The following is a 21,148-nucleotide window of genomic DNA, read 5'->3' as shown; positions in this document are numbered from 1 at the left end:
AACACTAGATTACGTCTTTAAAGTATTCCATGAGCTTGGCCAAGGCCTTAGGTTCACTTATGAAACCCCAAAAAAGAGTCGAATTCAGTTTTTAGATCTCCTCGTTGAATTTACAATAGAACACATTTGCTGGTTTTATCATCCCAGAACATCAAAGAGTTTGCTAAACTACCAGTCAGCGCATTCGAAGCTCGTAAAAAGAGGAATAGTGTAATCCTGTTTGAAATCCGCTTTAACAAAATCATGTGTTCACACAATGGGCGTTAGCTTCACTTCCCAGATTCAAAGGATTAGGGATTCAGGATACCCAGACTCAATTATTTCATCAGCATGCGATAGTTTAATAAAACTCGTAAAGATTAGTTCTAATTTCATGCTGGAAGGACCACTTACAAAAGAAAAAAGAAAGTTTCAGTCATTCCTTATCTTCACCGCACTTCACGCGGACTTAAAAAAGTCGCGTCCAGATACGAGGTGGACGTTGTTTTTTCAGCCAAAAACAAACTAAGTAGATTACGTTCCGCTGTACGTGCACGCAGGGATGGGATAGCAAGATCGGAATATAGCACATGTAAGGTAAACCATGGGATAAAGTTAGTGTCGTGCGTCAAAGGAGTGGTTTACCGCATTCCCTTCTCTTGTGGGCGCTGTTATATCGGGCAGACTGGCCGGTGCTTAAACATCCGACTAAGAGAGCACCACAGCTCCTTGAAAGGCACCGCTAATTCACATCTAGCGATGCATCGCAGAGGTTGCGGTTGCGAACCACAGTTCGAAAACACCAGCATATTATTTCAACACCACGACCAAACAAGTCGAGAGATGGTAGAAGCCTACAACATCATGAAGAGCAACAGTTCGTGTGTGAGCCAACCTTCGGTGACTATGACTCCCAGCGAGATAAAGTTTTTGGATTCAGGGTAACCCAAGCTCCTGAGGAAAGAAGAACACCAGTCTACAATCGGATGAAAAAGAAAAAAGAAGAAAGGGGCATATTCCACGAGGCGCCAAGCAAGCGCGCGAACATTTGACTCCATGTTTTTCATTTCATTGTCATTCTTCCTTATGTTGTAATAACGAACCAGTTTCTCTTCAGCGCTTTGTCTTGTGTTCTCTTCGTCTCTGTGTGTCCTCGTTCCAGTCGCGCTGTTTTTCAACATGAACTCTCACCAACTCGCCCAGTTATCGATCCTTATCGACATGGCAGCTACTTAAGTTGACACTTTCTGATGGCATACATGCGTAATCATCATAGTTCCGCCACGCGCCCCTGTTTGCTCTGTTTTTGTACAACCCTCATACAAATAAAAGTTCTGTTCACCACATAAAAGAGGCAATAGCGGACTTTTATATGTTTGTGTAGTGAGAAGTCAGAAACGCAGAGTTGTTTAAATTAGATTCAAAATCAAAAATTCGCTTAATCCTCTCACAATTCACTTACAATGTGCCTATCGAGCATTCGAAACTTTCAGCGATGATGGTACCACGGTGTGAGAATCCCTCTCCCCAGCTCCTCGATGATTGGCCTCAGAATAAATGTGCCTGCCTATACCTTCCTGGCGTTAAAAAATAAAGTAAGGCTCTAATACTACTCGTATATATCAAAACTATAATTACTTGCGCGTCGCAGACCCAGCTTCGTATTGCTCTTCTACGACAATCATCCAGATGACAGCCATTTTGATGGGCGCCAGTGCAGTTGCGAATAAAAACGCCGGAAAAGATTTGCAAGGCATCTTTCAGATGATTTGGGGCTGCATTTACCTATGATGTACATCTTTAAGCTGATCTGCACTTTATATATGTTGTCAAATCTTCAGTCAGTAAATAAATATACTTTTATTATCATGAATAAATTTGACTTTATGGGGTTCACGTAGCCGCTTGAGACCGACACGGGAGGACGATACTCGAGAATACGCCGCTGTTGAGTCTGCGAAACGTGTTTTTTTTGTTTTTTTTTTGTTCGCTGTTTGGCAGTGTGAAGCACTGCCAAACAACCAAAAAGGACTTTGGGGTCATATGATAGATTGCAAGACAATTACACGAAATCTGCTGAAAAGGAGGGATAATAAATGGTGTTTAAAAAATATCCCTCACACAACGCCTTACTGCAAAAAAAAAAAAAAAAAAATACATATAGATGCATGCGATGATATGCTTAATTATACATAAATAGCGAGAAGGACAGATATGTTCTTAGAATCCTAACATAAATCACATTTGGGCGTCAGCTTGCATGAACTCGAAACTTCGCGAAATACTTCATCGGGAGGCTAATGTTATATTCGGTTTTACGTGCACTCGTCTGGGGTCCACACTTTACAGCTTTGTGCTTTATGAGTCACGGGCTATACCATTTCATTAAACCGGCGTATATCATCGCGAGACTGCTATAAATACTACCAACTTTACAATTTGAACATATATTGCCAGTGTTGCGAACCTCGTATTTCACCACAAAGCTGAACTATTTAACCTGGTTTTCACCGTGACGTAATCACACTATATGCTGGAGGTCATTGCGATTTGTTCTTGCTAAAAAAATAAAATCCGCGGTGATGCAAAATGCTCGCTGCAGAAGGTTCGCACTCAGTGCAAGCCATGTATTTGAGAAGCCCAAAATATTCGTCTTGGTACATCGTCGTGAGGAACGGCGCGAGCGTCTGACACGACGAAAACGCGATTTCTGGTAAATTCTTTCCAAACAAAATAATGACGCTTTCTGGTATCCGCCGAAGATGCGGGGTCGACAATTATACTTGTGTCACTTCTTAACAGTAATCCTCCATTGCTTTTATTTTGCACACAACTGTGAAGTTTAAACAAAATACAGGCGTGGTAGAAATCAGTGTTGCACGGAACGGCGTTCCTGGAAAGCGTTCCTTTTAGCAGGAACGAAGGAACCCCACCGTTCCCTCTTGCATCGCTGGAAAGGGAACGGGAACTCGTCACATTTTTACTAAAAAAAAAAAAAAAAAAAAAAGAAAAAGAACGGCGTTCCTTTTTTTTTTGTGCAGTGAGGTAATTTTTATTTTATTTATCTCTAAAAAGTATAAAAAAATAAATTTACGACGAGCAGGATCTCGTTAACTTCTTTGTTACTTATTTTAGGTTTTATTTTATGGGATCCTTGCTTGGTAACAGTCGGGTGCGTGCGAGCTTGTGGACATAGATTCTTGTTTTAGTGCCCGAGACTGCGGTACAGAAGACAAAAACTTTTAGTCGAAGGAAGAGACACAGAAATAGATACATTTCGAACTCAGCTACTTTCTTACCTTCCACGAAGTACGTCTCATACACCCAGAAATATAAGACCGACTACAGCCATCACTGAAGGTCCACTTAGAGACCTACAGTTACAACAAAAGACAAGGTCCCCAGACATCGAACGCGCCCTTGTAGCTTGAACATTGGTCACATAATATATACACGAAAATTAACTTTTATTCCCTCTTTCCTTCTCCTGGTGTCCTTCCATTACGGCAATCGAGTTCGTATATATATATATATATATATATATATATATATATATATATATATATATATAATATATATATATATATATATATATCCAAAAAAAGTTCGTTTGAACTGGCTAAATATGATAATTAGCAAAATACAAAAGTAACGTATATGTAACTTTAAGTTCCATTTTTTTAAACGGTAACGGGAACGACTTCCTTTCTCACAGTTAGAACTTGTAACGGGGACGCGTTCCAAAAATCAGAAGGAACAAGGAATCTTTCCTTTCTCTTTTTGAGGAACGTGTACAACACTGCTGCACGCACTGCATGCACGGCCCGTTGTCCTTGCTCTCCTTTGTTGGGGCGGCTTTGCTGGTCGTGCAGGTGTTCCCACTAACGTCGTCTGTTCTATTTCCTGGGTCTAGCATCGTTATCACGAAACCCAGGGCGTCTGGATGTATTTTTCGGGTTGAAGCTTATAAAGGTTCATCGGACGTGGCAACAGGTGCTAACAAAAGAGCACCAAATTTTCCGTTGTCTCTGTTCCCTCTCCGCACGTCCAACATACGGTGGACTCCACCTTGGGGTCAAAGCGTTTGCGATAGGACAGCCGCAAATGGCTGTCATATCGCAAACGCTTTGATAGGGCTGCGATAGGACACTGCGATAGGACAGCCGTAAACGGCTTTCCTATCGCAGAAGGCCTCGAGGTCCTATCGCGTTTGCGATAGGACTTCGAGGCCTTTCAACTTTACATTCTTTAAAACAAATATTGCTGTATATTTCCTGGGATCTGCGCAGTATCACATTCATTGGCGTGTAAGCTTCATCCAAGTAGAATATACCCTTTTCAAAATTTAGTTTGGTAATTTTGATCACTATCATCATCTCAGTGTGTGGCATTTTTGCGAAGCTAATGGCGGCCTTCTCCAGGCTGATGAAGGAAGAGGATGAGGATACCACCGAGCAGAAAGTATACGAGGCCTGCAGTTTTGAGACCCCAGAACAAAACGACGCACGAATGAGATACAGCGGCTGTGTAAGTGTTTATGTCAGAGGTGGTCCAATCAATATCTTGGCACCTGTTTGGCTTTAAGCCTTTTAATGGCGGAAATATAATCAAAATGCTTATCTGTCGCCGCTTCGTACTAATAGTTGTATATGCTCACACCATCGCAACTGAAACAAATCAAGAAATAAATATGGATTGATCGAAGAAGTAGTACTCATCTGCCACAGACGTGCAAATATGGCGGTGCCCGATGAAGTAAGGTTTCAGGGCCGCCACTAGTTTGTCGAAAAAAGAAACTGCTTTTTGAGCCACCAAATGACACTGAATCTTGAAAAGGGTTAATTTCCCCTTAGTTCTCTTTATATTTCCACGAAATGCCTGCTATTTTCCGCATTTGGGAGTTGCAGCGCATGTTGGTTTTTCCGTCCATATAAATTGTATAGCTTTTCCATCTAGTTATATACCCTATCACTGAGCTCCGTTAAAATACTAAAACATGTAACCCGTGTCGTGGAGCATAGAGCTCATCCAAATTCACGGAGCGAAACTGCACTAGTCGTAAAAGTTTACAACGGTCACGACAAAATTCGATCATCAAGTGCTGGATTCATTCTGTGACTGTGCTGGGGCATTTGAAAAGGGAATAAAAGAAATGATACACGTAGAGCGAGGACGGGTCTAACAAAACCACTAACGACACTGGGTAAAAAATTTAGTACATCACGGTACCAGACGTTTTTTCTTTTAATACTTTGTTTTGTAATAAAGAAAGAGAATATAGCAAGTCGTGTTGTCCGTTTTACTGTCTCTTTTCTACTTGTTTTAAATAGTTTTCCATGAATACTACTAATGCGTTCAGGTTGAACTACTTTTTTCCTGTTTCGAAAACCTGATTTACTTGATTGTAGTTATCCAGGGGCAAACTAGTGACGTGTCAAGTAGACCGTGTGACACAGTTAACACGAACACGACACCGGGGCTGTTTTCTTTTCTGCTGAGATAGGGTACAGACGATCACCAAAATTTACCGCTTACATTCGTGGCCCCAGATGAGAAGCTTCCACTGTGGTGGTTTTCATGTGAACGTTCCTAAAAAGAATCAAGGAAACCATCGATCGTTTGTTCGTGCTGTGTCGTGCTATGTACAGTCGACATTAAACGAGATCAGCGATCGACGGTATAGAACGATGAAATCTTCGCACGTGGAGCGGAGTTGTCACGAATAAACCGAGAGCGAGGGAGGTTGGGCCGTTCCAGCTTTTCTGTAAGGCTGCTCCGGCAAGAAGCTATCGCTTGTAATTTTTTTTTTTTACTACATCGATACTGCTATTTAGGATCCTTGCAAGTTCAGGGTCTTAAAACCACCGAGGACAATAAGACAGCGAATAGAGAAGATTATGTCGCTGGTCTCAAGAAGCGATAGAAAACAAACATCACATGCAGAAACGGCGGAAGACTGAGGCAGAGCAGCTTTACTTTGGCAACATATTTCTCACGATTATAACTTTTTTTCAAGAATGAGTAAGGTGGGGTTTGTTAATTATCCCGCATCTAGGAAAGCAAGCATGATCACTAACAAGTTTGGACGATGTACCCGCGGTCTGCATGCTTGGTAGTATTCAAAAGCTTGGACTGCAGCAATGAAAACCTTAAAAAAACACGAGGTTCAGAAATAACGTCATTCATACCTTGCGCTCAGCTGTTTAGATGTTCTCTGAAGCCACTCGAATCCTCTTATTGGTCCCTCCTTTTTCTGCTGCATGGGAACAGTCTTTCTTAAAACTCGGAGCCATCCATAACTTTTCCACCATCTCTTGAAAACTCGAAGAGCGACGCAAGCTGTGCCAAAGAGTGCTCCCTCCTACAGCGGAGCAGACGAAGCACTGAAGCCAGGAGCCATTGCGTGTAGAATTCCAGTCGGCTGTTGCGACCAACTCCCCCGATAATATTTACGCCGTCTCTCTCTCTCCAGAAAGATCAGATACGCTTGCGTTCCTTCATCTCATCAGGTCGCAACAGTGATGCAGGCATAAATAAATCGACTGATGTCAATTAATACACGTGGCTCTCGGCAAAATGTGGTCAGTTTTCATACGAAAAACAACATATAAATTAAATAAAACTGCAGAAGGAACCAAGTAATCAAAGGAAACACTAAATAGAAAGTGGTATGCGTCATAGGGATGCCCTGTAACTGAGGTATAGCGCTGATGTTGCGATGTTGTGCTGATGTGGACGAAGTGTGTTCCCCTTTCGGGTTTATATTTCTGAAATATTTTGTCGTTAAAAGCATTTCGATGTGTATTGAAATGACAGGGGTGACAGAACTGGTAACCATTTTGTGTGCGCCTCATTAGTGAATTGGAAGTAACTTGGGTTTGTTTGCTTGTGGGGATCGATGGTGCGTTAACGCACCGCGGCTTGGAGTACGTGGAGCAAAATCTAGCGCTGCAGAACCCAAGGACTCTGCCCGTTTCAATCTGGATGAGCATTATAATATTATGTATCGCGACGCGCATTAAACGCCCCCGGCTAGTGGGGGCTAAATTTCTCTTCCACTTGGGAGGTAACAGATGCTCATTGGGGCCGACTATACGTACACACAATTGCTCGTTCTTGAATCGTCAAAAAAAGTCATTTTGAACGTATGTATGCAGTGTTGCGGAATGAACACCCCCTACCATGCCAACTTCATTCGAGAAAATTTGATTTTCCGATAAATCGATTCCTTCGAATTTCTAGAAATGGAAACACTGGGTCCATTCCCACTCCCGTAATGACTAAACAGTTCCATTCCATTTCCATAATTCCCAACCGTGAAAAAGGGCGCTTGACAGCTACATGGCCGGCAAATAACGTCAGCATAACGCTTTCGTTATCAAACGTATGGACAACTGCAAAAGATATGCAAAACACGTCCCGAAAGCGTTGATTCTACTAAGCCGAGGGGCGACCGAACGTAGCGCTGGAGGCAACTGGTACGGTGGCACTGCAGATATCGATCGCGGTATCACGCGTAAAAGCCTCGTAACAGACGGCAAAACTTCAAAACCACCATTTTCTTCACAAAAGGACCTTATATATATCCTCCACCTCTAGGGGATACATGGCAAGGGAGGAGTCGCGCGTGAAAGAAATGCGGGTGGTATTGTCCCTGCCTGATAGCCTACGACTGGTGCTGTAATAGCACATGGTCACAACAGCCACATTACGGCGCCAGGAACGCGACCTTGTCCGCCTACAATTCTATACAGTTTTGGTTGCTTCACTGGGAATGCCAATTTTATCCTCGTAGGAACATGAGCCGGTCAGATATCCAAGCCGTACCTAAAGTGCAATGATGCTGTTTCAAAAAAACTCCTTTGACCAGTTGGACACAACTGACATAAGAGCAGAGCCCATTCCATGCCCACTCAGTTCCTGGCAAAATTCACCTAATTCCATTCCCATTCAATTCATGCCAGTGCTGACGCCTTTCTATTCCCATTCCATTCCGAAGTCGCAAAATAATGATTCCAGAATCATTCCAACCTTGGAGTGGCAAATTCGCAACACTGGTATGATATCATGCACCACCTAGTCGTTTATGTCTTCGTCGCTAATCTTTATTATACAATAAACTCATTATTAGTGCGTTTTCTTTCTTCTTCGATAATCCTGCCAGGTGAGTTTACCCAAATTGTTTTTTTTTAAACCATGGTATTAAATTGGCTCATGGCGAAAGCAGGGTTAATGATGATGATGATGATAATAATAATAATAATAATAATAATAATAATAATAATAATAAGCTTTATTGGAACGGGTGAAGTGTTAAGGGCAATTCACACACTTGCGTTGAGACCGACCTAGTGCGAGGATTGCTATGGCAACAGCTGCGTCGGCTCCAACAAAACTGGTTTTTACCCCGTTTTGCTGGAGCCGATGCAGATGCTGCCATAGCAACCCTCGCAGTCGGTCGGACTCAACGCAAGTGTCTGAAGCGCCTTTCATCCTAGGGGACAGAAGAAAGGCGGAAGCCCGTACGCGAGTTCGTCGGCTGGCCCACCCCTCAGGAAACGAAAACGGCAACCTATAACAAGTCAGACACTACACACACAGTCCGAAACAGACACTCGGTCGCATGCCCAAGGCCCGAGCGCCCGAGTCACTAGAGGATAATCAAGTTCCGAGCTCGCGAAAACGCCCGGCACAGAAACGCGGAGTCTGCCCGGTTTTCCGGAACGGGAGAGCCAGATTCAAGGGCTCTACCTCAATCGCTCCAGGGTAGAGTTCCTGTATAGCTACCTACGGTAGCAGAGTTGCGCATTCAGCCTCGGCGCGTGGCCGTAGCGCCGGCTTTCCCGCACGAGCTGGATGCTTTGCTCCTCACGTGACTAAATTTGGCGAATAGCGGCGCCGCGCGCGCCGCCGCGCATGGAAAACAGGAGAGGAGGAAAAGGAGGCGGAAAGCAGGGAAACATTCGCCGGGGCAAGAGAAACGTCGGCGGAGCGACCGTAAAGGTGGCTTTCTTGCACGCCAACGGATGCTTTGCTCCTCACGTGATGGATCTCGGCGAATAGCGGCGTGGCGGCGCGGGGAAAACAAATGCGCAACTCTGGCTCCGTAGGGAACTCTACTCCAGGGGAGAAAAGAGCGCCGCTGGTGGAGTGTGAGAGTGTGCGCGCCCGGAGCTGCTCGGGTGGATGGATGGAAGGATGGATGGTAATGGCTATACCCTTTGTATCGGGCGGCAGCTTGCGCCACCTAGCCTAACATTTCGTCATCCCTTCTACTATTTTTTTTGTATGAATTTTGTTATAACAGTTCCCCCTCTCTTTTAAATTGAATTTATTTTATATGTATTTGTTTTTTTATCCTTCCCTAGATCTCTTCCACCAATCCTCCAATCTCCTCTTAGTTATCGCAATTCTTTCCCTATCCATTCGTCCATTCATGTCCGGAAAACCCAGCGCCCCCTCCAAATCCGTAGTCATCCCCCCCAAGAGGGTGGGACGAAGCCCCGTGCACCTTAAAATTAGATGTTCTATAGTTTCCCTTTCGCGGTTGCATACGTCACACAGAGTGTCTACTTCCTGAAATTTAGCCCTATACGTTTTCGTTCGCAGCACCCCCGTTCTAGCCTCAAAAAGCAAAGAGCTCCCCACTGAATTATCATACAGCTGTTCTTTATTTCTTGTTTTTGTGCCCTGTATATTGCTAAAGCTGATTTCCCCTGCATTCTCTCTTCCCACAATTTCCTCTCTGTTTCCTTTACTCCCTTTTCTACTGTTATGCTCTGATCGGCTCCATCTCGTTGAATGTATTTAAATCTCAGCTTGCGGGTTCGGTTTGTCCACCTAGTGTTAAGACTTTTCATATATAGATACTTGTACACTTTCGCTGCCCACCGTGTATCTTCAATTTCAGCTAGTCTTTGTTCAAATTTTACTTTACTGATCACTTCTCTACTCTCGAAAGATGCCCAACCCATATTCCCCTGTACTCCCTCATTTGGTGTATTCCCATGTGCCCCCAATGCCAACCTACCCACACTCCTTTGCTGTATCTCTAAACCTGCCTGAATTTCTGACCTCATACACAATACCGCATTCCCAAATGACAGTCCTGGCACCATGACTCCCTTCCATACACCCCTAACAACTTCATATCTATTATAGTTCCATAGTGCCCTGTGTTTCATGATAGCCGAATCTCGTTTCCCCTTCTTTATTACAATATCTTCATGGTCTTTTAGATACCGTCTTCCTGCACTTAACCATACTCCCAGATATTTGTACTTTTCTACGTGTTCAATTAATGTGTCCTGTATCTCCAGGGGCTCCCCCTTCTCATCGTTGAAAACTATTATACCAGACTTGTCCCTACTAAATTTTAGTCCTAAATTGTCCCCTTCCCTGCTGCAAATTTTAATCAGTTCCTGTATTGTCTCACGACTTTCTGATATGAGTACAATGTCGTCTGCATACATTAACCCTGGCAATACTTGATTTACTTCATGTCCTTCCTCCATGTAAGTCAGGTCAAAACCTAGGTTGCACCGTTCTAAACTTTTTTCCATCTCACTGAGGTATATCATAAAGAGCGAGGGAGACAATGGGCAACCCTGTCTAACACCTCTTTTTATTGCTGCTGGTCTTGTAGTTTCGGCTTCCCATGTTATAACCACCCTATTCTCCCCATAAACCCGTTCTAGAAACTTAACCATGGTTCCCTCTAGCCCATATCCCTTCAGTTGGTTCCAGAGTTTTTCCTGATTCACATTGTCATATGCCCCTTTGATGTCTAAAAATGCTACCCATAATGGCCTTTGACTTGTCACTGCTATCTCTATGCACTGAGTGATTACGAATAAATTATCATCTAGTCGTCTATCTTTCCTGAAACCGTTTTGAAGCTCCCCTAGGATCTGCTTTCTCTCTGCCTATTCTTCCATTCTTCTTTTTACAATTTGCATAGCTAGCCTGTATATTACTGAAATTACCGTGATTGGTCGGTATGATTTGATACTGTCTTTGTCTCCCCTGCCCTTATATAATAATCTCATCCTGCTCAATTTCCAGTCACTGGGTACCTCCCCTCCCATAAGTATCTGGTCAATCACCTGCCTTAGTTTCAATTTGCTTGTTTTGCCTAGCACTTTTATCAATCTCATTGGTATGCCGTCCGGACCTGTCGCAGTTCCAGCCGGAACCCTTCCTTCTGCTTTTTCCCACTCCCCAGTGGTCATTTCCTCTTCTTCGCTATGATCCCCCTCTTGTGTTGTGTAGACGCTATTATTCCCTACGGCCTGATCTGATTCTAACTCTGAAAATGCTGCTTCGATTGTGTGTCTAATGTATTCTCTTGCCTCTTCCCCCTCTACCTTTGTCCCTTCCTGTGTGGTTAGTGTCTGCTGGTACCCCTCGGTCTTTTTTCCCTGCGCACTGATGTGTTCCCAGAACCTTTTTGCCGCATTCCTATCTTTCTGGTTTATCTCCATCATCCATTGGACCCCTGCCCTCCCAATTTTGGCCTGTATTAATGCTGATGCCTCCCGCTTTCTTTCCTGAAATTCCTCCCACTTTGATGCTACTTCGTCTAGTGTGGCCCCCTTTTTCTTTGCCCATCTGTGTTCTTTAGATGCCGCCTGGCGTCTCGATATTGCTGCCTTAACCTCTTTATCCCACCAGCTTTTGAGCTTACGTTTTAGTTTTCTACCTCCTTGTTTGATTCGATATTTCTCTAACTCTCTTTTGAAAACACTAATTAAGTCTTCATATGTCCATTCTCTTACCGGTTGCGTGGATACTATGTTCTCGATTTGCTTAGATACCTCCTGTAGTTGTTTATCATTTAAGTTATTCCTTCCTTCTTGTTTTTGATTTTGCGTTTCTAGTTTTACTGTGCCGAATCTGATCTTGATTCTCTTATGGTCGCTCCCCAGACTTTTTGTGCCTTCCTCATCTATTTCCATGCCTCCTAATCTGTTGTATATCTTACTCGACATTAAACAGTAGTCAATAGTCGAGTGAGAGTTCTTTCTTTCCCATGTTATTTTTCCATCACATTTTACCTGAGCATTAACCATTACTAGATCTAGAGCTTCGCAGAACTCCTCCAACAACCTCCCTGTTGTATCTGTATGTCCATCAAAGTCTTCCAGATGTGCATTCATGTCCCCCAAGATAATTATTTCCTTGTTAGTGCCGATTTCCCTAACGTCTCCTGATATACATGTCAAGCGTTCTGCATTTTCCTCCCCTGCACCACTCCCTGTTTCTAGATAAACAAAACCCAAGATTGTGTCCAGACCCCCAATATTGCCTTTGACCCACATGTGTTCCCTGCAGTCCTCTTGTTCCCTTTCCCATTCCTGACCCTTAACTAACACCCCTAATCCCCCTCCCTTGCGTTCCCCATTGGCCCGGTTGCATCCCATCCAATGATATCCTGGTATGTATGGTGGTTCTTCCATATCCCTCAGATGTGTTTCTGCTAATCCATACACTGCAAAGTTTTCGCTCTCTAGTTGCTCCTGAATCTCCTCCCACTTTATTCTGTTCCTGCCCCCCTGCATGTTTATGAACCCTATGTTAAGCTGTTTCTTTTTCTTAGTCCTGCGAGGCTTCCTCTCACCCTCCGAAACCCTCCCCTGTGTATCTACATTTTGGCCCTCATTCACACCGGCACCCTCAGGGCTCCGGGACCCCCCCAAAAATGTACGATGTGACGTCCAATCCTATCACCTACCGTGCTCCCAGTGATTCCACTGTAGTGGATGCCCCATGTAAAAGGGTCGGAGCGAGCCTCGTACACCACCCTGTTGACTTCCATTACTGCGTACCCAAATCGTCGGCTCAACCCCCTTATCACCCGGTTTGCTTCCACCACCAGCCTCTCTATCTGCAAAGACTGGCACCATGACAGAACAGCACACGACAAAACAGCACGCGACAAAACAGCACGGTCAAAACAGCACGCGTCAAAACAGCACAGCGTCAAAACAGCACGGCGACAAAACAGCACTCGTCAAAATAGCACGCGACAAAATAGCACAGCGTCAAAACGGCACAGCGACAGAAGAGCACGTGCCAAAACAGCCCGGCGTCAAAACAGCACAACGAAAACACAGCATGCCGTCCAAAAAAAGGTGTTTCGGAAACTATTCGGTAAATATTGGTAGACTCATAAACTTCTCTTTTTTTTTTTTTTCTGTGGGAAAAGGGGGGGGGGGGGGGGGGGGTTATTGACGAAAATTAGTATTCTGACGAAAATGTAATATTTAAAAGCTATTTTTTTTAAATGTATAGTGAGTTAACAAGGTACTGTTTTTTTTTTTATTTGTTGCTGTCTGTGGCACCCGACGCGACCTTTTCTGCAAGACGGACTGGGGCGCCTATCGTGATCTGAGATTATCGTTGTGTGGTCGTATTTGTACACAGGACGAACATGAGCTTCACTGCCACTTCGGTCGGAGAGGCAAATATCAAAATCTAGAAATTTGCAAGCATTGTGATCAGTGCGATTTTTCTCCATTTTCACGACTGCGAGAGGTGGTGAATTCGCGCCAACCACAGACACGGCAATAAAACAAGCTAAGGTTGTTAAAAAATGAGCGGCATTTACGGACGCTCTTGAATTGCATTGTGGAGTTCACGATTAGATTTTGTTTGAACAAAGAATTCGGCACACAAATCTCTATCAGGTCAAAAAACCAGATTTTATCCTGAAGACCCCTGCGCCCCCGGAGCGTTTGTTGAAGGTTGGACCGACCCCGGAGACAAGCTGAAAACTGCGAAAGGAAGTGTTCATATAGTCAGGAATGAATCACCCCCCCCTCCCCCCCCTCCCCCCCCCCCCCCCCGCCCCCTTCAAACGCCATCAAAAATACTGACCTCTTTCAATTAATACTGACCTTATCTTTTTCTGATGACTATAAACGACACGGAAAAATCCGACAAACGTACCAACAAGAGCTTCGCTGACAAACGTACCAACAAAAGCTTTCCGCCTGTCACCTTACGGGAACGCTTTACGCTGGATGCCGATCGGTAACTCCTGTTGTGATAAAAATCGTGGTCCACTACCAACTGCCGTGCCTTCCAAACTGTGGGTCACATAGATCTAGTGGGGGATCGCGAAGCAATTGCTGCTGTCATATTTTTTTATGGATTTAAGTTTAGTCATCTTTAGCATACATTTTATTATGTGGACTGCTACTAGTACTCATCATTGTAACTAACTCTTGAAGCCTCGTGAAAAACCCAAAAGGAAATCGTGACACGATTTTTTTTTTTTTTTGGGAAAGGGGGGGGGGGGGGGGGGTTCCGGGTTGCGGAGTTTGGTAAGCTCTGAAATAGGCAATAAATTTCTCTATAACCTAGCGACAATAAATGAAAAGGTGAAGGAGGTTTGCTATTATTAGCGCAGATGGAGGTGAAGAACGCGCTTGAAGTTGCTACATGCGCGCTCTTTTGTCGCTGTGCTGTTTTGACGCCGTGCTGTTTTGGCACGTGCTCTTCTGTCGCTGTGCCGTTTTGACGCTGTGCTGTTTTGTCGCGTGCTATTTTGACGCGTGCTGTTCTGTCGCCGTGCTGTTTTGACGCTGTGCTGTTTTGACGCGTGCTGTTTTGGCCGTGCTGTTTTGTCGCGTGCTGTTTTGTCGTGTGCTGTTCTGTCGCTTTCCCCGCAAAGACTATCCCCAGACCTCTGGGACGGTGCATATTTGCACATGCACAGTCTCAGAGACCTCCCTCAGCTTACGTAACCCCAACTCTATCTGCCTGGCAAGGTTCTGGCTCCGTCCCTTTAACACATCATTTAGTCCCGCGTGTATTACAACTAGGTTCTCTCCCTCCCTGTTTTCCCACACCTCATCCTTCGCTTTGGCCATAGCGTCTACCATGCACTTTCCTGACTGAGCCACTACATTTACCCTCCCATCCCCTTTCACCCTGTCCAGCAGCCCCTCCTTAACCCTTGTTATGTTTGAGTCTCCTACCACCAGCACCCTCTTAACCCCCGACTGCCTGTCTTCATCCCCTCCAGCTATATGTGCTTTCTCTGCCTCAACTTCTGCTGCCTTCCTCGAACCCTGCTGTACTGCAGCACTATACAGCTGTGCAGGCTCCTTTCCTACACAGTCAAACACCCCGACACACCTGTCTGCCGCCCCCACCGCCGTCTTCTCTGCCACCTCCCCCTTTCTCCTATTAACTACTCCTGTCAGTTGCTGCACCATCTCCTCACACTTCTTCTTGTGCTCCTTCAACTCCACCTTCCACTCCTCCACCCATCGCTCAAGTTCGGCTCGCTGTTCCCGTTCTCGCCTCAGCTCTCCCGCCACGCTATCTACCTTACTTTCCCATTCCCTGGTCATCTCCTCCACATCCGCTTCGGCCCTCTTAACCAAATCTCCCACCTGCGCCTCGAGCTGTACTCGCTTCTCCCGCTCTACCCCTATCTCCCGCTTCAACTCCTGAACCGTATCCGCCCATTCCCTTCCTATTCTCCCAAAACCAAGTTCTACCTTCTCGCAACTCCGGCAGGTAAAGCTGCTCTCCTCGGCTTCTGCTACAGTTTTGAACTCCGCCTCCATCATGCAGCACCAACGGCCACACTCCTCACACTCCACATCTGGTCCTTCTTTTACTTTAGGCTGCGCATCCTTCTTCTTTCGCGTATTCACCATTGTCTACCGACACACAGTGCGACCCCACGACGAATATCCCACCAAAACTCAAACCAAGAAAGCCTGTTGTACGCCTCTGCCCTCACAACCAACTAGCCCGCCAAAAAATTCCAAACGTGCAGGTGGTTCGGTCTCGTGACCCTACCTAAAAAGCCTGCTGAACCCCCCTATCGCTACTTTAAACACTTTTTTTTTTCTTTTTTTCTACTTATAAAACGACTAGCATAATCAAAAAATGCTTCGCAGTAGGGCTGTAAACCTGGAGGATCAACCCCAACGCGGTGTGCCTCTTGCAACACCACCAGCAACGCCGCCAACCATTCAAACAAAGCACGTGGCCCAGTCACGTGGCACCGTTGATAATACTCCCGTGCCTACAAGAATCTAAACTAAACTATAAACTATCCTATCCCCCTGTCCCTACTACTACAAAAAAACTACCGTCCCTATTCCATGCACAGCTAAATAGGAAAAGAAAACAAAAAAAGTACTTAGCTTCGGGAGCTTCCGAAAACACGTCCGCCGCGGTTCCAAACGCGAGTGTTGCTGTCGTCGCGGCGTCCCAACTTCTGGCTACTGAAGCCACCGTCAACTACCACACGGCAGAGCGACCTGCGGCAGAAAGTCCGGAGCGCTTGCTGATTGCGAAGGATAGAGTTTAGGTAAGCGATCTGCAGCGATCCATCCAAGACAGGGGTCTCCGAACCCCGGCTCGCGGAAGAATTGCTGCCGGACCGCGAATGACGCTTTTTTTTTTTTTCTGTCCCCACTAACGCTCGGCCTGCGGCCCGCTGCTACAAACGCCAAAATACACGTGCATAAGAAAAAAAAAATCACTTTTCGACGCGCACTTAAAGCGCAGACGAAGATATCAGAAACAGTGAGAGAAAACCGGTGCATCGAAACGCGGATTTCTCGCCATATTATTTATTGTACATTGTCATCATCAGCATTAGAATTCGTACTTCTCTGCTTTATGTTTGTGTATCTGTACCCGCTTTCACCTCAAGAACAAAAAAAAAAAATTTGCGCATTGTTTATACGCGGCGTGAAGTAGTTCTTCCGAGATTCGCTTGACGGAGGAAGAAGCGATGCTTTTGGCGTTTGAAGCGTGTGCGTCTTGATGAGATAACATACATCTAACCTAACATGCACCTACATATATCGTAATTCTCACATAAAGGGGGAAATTAGTATTACTCCGCGAGGAGCGGACTTTTTTTACTTCGGTTCTTGAGGTGAAAACGAGTGTGGGATAAAATTGCTTTACGTTCTCGTGTATATCGTGCTTAGTGTCCTGCGTCATAACTCGTGCATATTGTCATCATTATATGGACCAGTCTTATGTCTTCTGTCTAGTCTGATTATACCATTATTCTCATGAGCTTTAAATTATTATTTTGAGTTATTTCAATGTCATTATTAGCTACATATCGCATTTAAAAATGAAGCATCTGTATACCCAACTTATATTTTTGTTTTACTTTTTGCTCTTGTTTAAGTATATTTTTTGTATTTAAATCCTTATTCACGCTTATTTATTTAGTATTTTCTTATTTATATTGTCTTATTTTCCGGCACTGGAGACCGCGACAGATCCCGAATCCGGCCCCTTAGCCCAAATGTTTGGGGACCCCTGATCTAGGAGGCGGCACCGGAGTCTCACGCGTGCAACAACCCGCCAGTGGTCCAGCGATTGCCAACTGAAACGCCTTAGTCGATCCTCGTAAGACAGGCTGATCTTCGGAGGAAAGCCTGGTTCAGACACTTCCGTTTGACCGTGTCTGACTGCGTTGCGGCAGCGAGAAACCAGGACATCCCTGCTGCTTATATCGCGTGCCAAGATGATTCCTTGAATTGGATTCCACGCTTCATACGAAGCACAGGTGTGCCGGTGACTCGTTTTCGGTTTTCGACGCAACGCTGTCAAACGCATTCAAACGCAAGTGTCTGAACCGGCCTTAAGGAAATTCCGAGACTACGTGCTTGGACAGGAATTCACTCTTCTCGCGGACTACAAGCCGTTGGGGTTGTCAAGTCCCGATCCGTCTGACTCCAGCTATGGATGCGGCACGAATTCAACGATAGGCGCTGTTCTTGCGAAGTTACCGCTACGAGCTGCAATACAAACCCGGTCAAGAGATGCTTCATACAGATGCCCCGAGCAGACTACCAATACCGGCTGTAGCTGCACCGGCAACAGAAACAGCTCCGGAAGGTGAGCTTCCAGAACGTGTACTTTCTCTAGAGCAGTTGGACGAGGGTGTTGTGACAGCTAGGGAGTCTGCAGATTCAGTGTTGGCACAGGTTAAGAGCTACGTCATAAGTGGTTGGCTTAGAAGTGAGAAACACCTGGATTCGAGTCCGAAACCGTTTTACGGGAGGAAATTGGAACTTTCGGGTGGCACACGAGCTGGTGTATACTGGGGCATAGCCTCCTATATACTGACAAGGCCTGGCAGATCGCCACGAGAAGCGGCCGCCGAAATGGAAAAGGTGGAGCGACAGACAACGGATGAGAGGAGAGCCACGTAAATGGCGCCCCGCTGCGGCGAGACGCCAAAACACACTTCTCACGAGCGAGCAAATGTGTTTCGGGTCCTCGCCGCCGCAAAAGCTGTGCGATGACGTCCATGTTCCCAAAGAAATGGCTCTGTGATGCTCTGTGCTGCCAGATCCTCGCGCTCCAAATCTGCGACCGGGCACTATATGGCTCCGTCGTCGAACTGCCAGGCTTTGTGAGTATACAGGAGGCTATGACTGGGGCCACCGCGTCATTGTGCCCGAGGAGGCTAGGGAGCGTCTCCTACAGCTTCTTCACGAGACTCGTCAGGGCGCGTCGGCTATGAACGCGGCAGCAAGGCCTAGATTTTGGTGGCCTGGATTAGACAAGGAAATGGAGCGCACGTCAGCGACCTGCGACGTCTTTGTCCAAGTGCTACCCAAGTCATCATCAAAGACATCAGTAAATTGTCCCGCAACCCCCCAAGAAAATATCTAGGGTACTTATTGATTTTCTGGGTCCCTTCAAAGACAGAATGACCTTGGTAGTGGTCGACGCTCGAAGTAAAGGAATTAAAGCCGTACCGACGAAACAGGCAACCAGCGCATCCATCGTGTCGTGCTTGCGAAAAGTATTCAGCCGCTTCGGGAGGCCTCTGATCTGGTCGGGCAATGGCACGCACTTCACGAGTGCGGTGTTTGCCCAATTTACGTCAAGAAACATCATAACACACATCCGGACAGCAGCACTATTTCACCTTCAGTCATATGGTCTGGTGGAACGCCTGGTAAGAACAATGAAAGATGGGTTGAAAGGATTACGAGTGACAACATTGCAACCAGCATTGCCAGGTTTATTTTTATTCTTATACTGGTCGCCATCAAGCACGGGGAAGTCATCCTCGGAAACTTGCTAGGATATCAAATTCGCTTTCGCCATCACACCCAACCGCACCTTCACGAGAAACAGACGACTGGAGAGTCCCACCTGGAGACTCGGTGTCAGGAATTAAGGTATAGGAGAAAAGTGGATACCGGGAGAAGTCACGGGGACAACGAGGGCACTCATGGTGACCACACAAAGTGGCACAACGCCATGATGACCAAGTGCGTAAACGATCACCGGACAACGACGGGGACAAGCCTCAACGGTCGTTACTAGTACCGTGTTCATCGACCTCTCCTAAAGACCACGGTCAGGCAAGGGGTCTGGGCCAACTCGTCGACGGCCAACTGGTCGGCGGCCCATTCGTCGAATAGGCCCATTCGTCATAGGGCAACTCGTTTAGGGAAAACTCGTCGAAGAGGTCAACTGGTCGCCACTGTTTTTAAGCCAAATATATAATTTCCCTATTCCATGCACAGCTAAATAGGAAAAGAAAACAAGAAAAGTACTTAGCTTCGGGAGCTTCGGGATAATTTTCGGAATATACAGTTCTGATTTTTAGGTTTCAGGCAGACATTATTAGGTATTCGAACTTTTTATTGTTCTTCAATTTCATAATTTTTTTCAGTTAGGCTTTCGTTGCCTAGAGAGTAAACTCCAGAAAACACTGGCCCGCAATTACAAATTTGGGAGCGATATACCCAATAAGCTTAACAAATGATGCAAAAAAGGACATTTTCTTTTTTTAATATGTTGACGCATTTTATTGATAATAAATTGGGGACATATTTTACGCATGTTTTAACAGCCTCCATGTAAAAAGAAGAAAGAAAGGAAAAAAAACGGTCAGCTTTTCTCCGCATGCGTTCAATGGCCGGTGAGCTTTTCTCCGCATCCGCCGGTTTCGTGGTGAACTTTTCTCCGGTGAGCTAATCTCCGGTGACCTTTTCTCTGGCGAGATTTTCTCCGGGATTCCAAGATAGAAAGCTTGGAACGGCCCGATCTCTCTCGCTCTCGGTGTGATCGTGAAAACTCAGTGCCACGTGCGGTGATTTCACCGTTCCAGCCATCGACCGCTGATCTCGTTTCATATCGACCTTACACATCGCGACACCGTTAGCTCAAAAAAGCGGTCGGTGGTTTCCCCTATTTTCTTTTTCGAAACGTTCTCATAAAAACTACGAGAGCGGAAGCTTCATGTTCGGGGCGCGAATATAAGCGGCAAATTTTAAAGATCGTCAGTACGAACCCTATCTGCGTAGAATGAGAAACAGCGCCGATGTCACGTTCGCGCTAACTGTGCCGCGCAGTTAGCGCGAAGACGTCGCTAGTTTGACCCTGACCATATACCACCAAATCAACCAAATTCACCTCCCCCCTCCCCCCCCCCCCCCAAAAAAAAAAAAAAAGAAAGCTTCAGCTTGAGCGCATTCGGATTAACGCAAAGCAAGAAAGAAAAAAAATAGAAGCGAGGCGGTAAAAGGAACTACACAACTTGATGAATTCTGATTCTTTGTTACAGGACAAAACAAATCGTCTGGCCCAGTTATGTACTAAAAGTTTTACCGAATGTCATTGGCGCATGATCTCATTAAACGTGTTCTCACTCAAAATGTACCACTTTCATTCCTTTTTTTTTCTAATATGCTCCTGCACAGTTAGCAATGAATGGCGTATACCTGGGAGTCAAATTATGCGTTGACTGCGATAAAGTTACGACAGCTTTGCTCCGTGAATTCGAATGAGCTCAAGAGTCTGCGATACCGGTTACATGTCTTGATATTTTAACGCTATAGATGAAAAAAAAAAAAAAAAAAAAAAAAAACTGTACAATTTAAATTGACGAAAAAAAAAAAAAAAGAAGAAGAAAGGCTGGGATTTTCAAATGCGAAAAAAGAACAGGTATTTTGTGCACAGATAACGGAAGCTTTAAGGTAGCATTCTACCGGATCAAGTTGGCACCCCCACGACTCTGGTACTGCACAAATCCCAGGTTAGTCTGCATTATTCCTTGAAGGAATGTAAAGCTAGAAGGCCTCAAAGCTGGCCTCATAATCGATATTCCGATAAATCGGCGCATTTAAAACAATATTTTCAGTAATCGAAG

Source organism: Ixodes scapularis, unplaced genomic scaffold, assembly GCF_016920785.2.
Source record: "Ixodes scapularis isolate PalLabHiFi unplaced genomic scaffold, ASM1692078v2 PGA_scaffold2__306_contigs__length_199485367, whole genome shotgun sequence".
In the NCBI taxonomy this organism is placed as follows: domain Eukaryota; kingdom Metazoa; phylum Arthropoda; class Arachnida; order Ixodida; family Ixodidae; genus Ixodes; species Ixodes scapularis.
The sequence above is the reverse complement of the archived record's forward strand: the minus strand, read 5'-3'. Positions refer to the sequence as shown.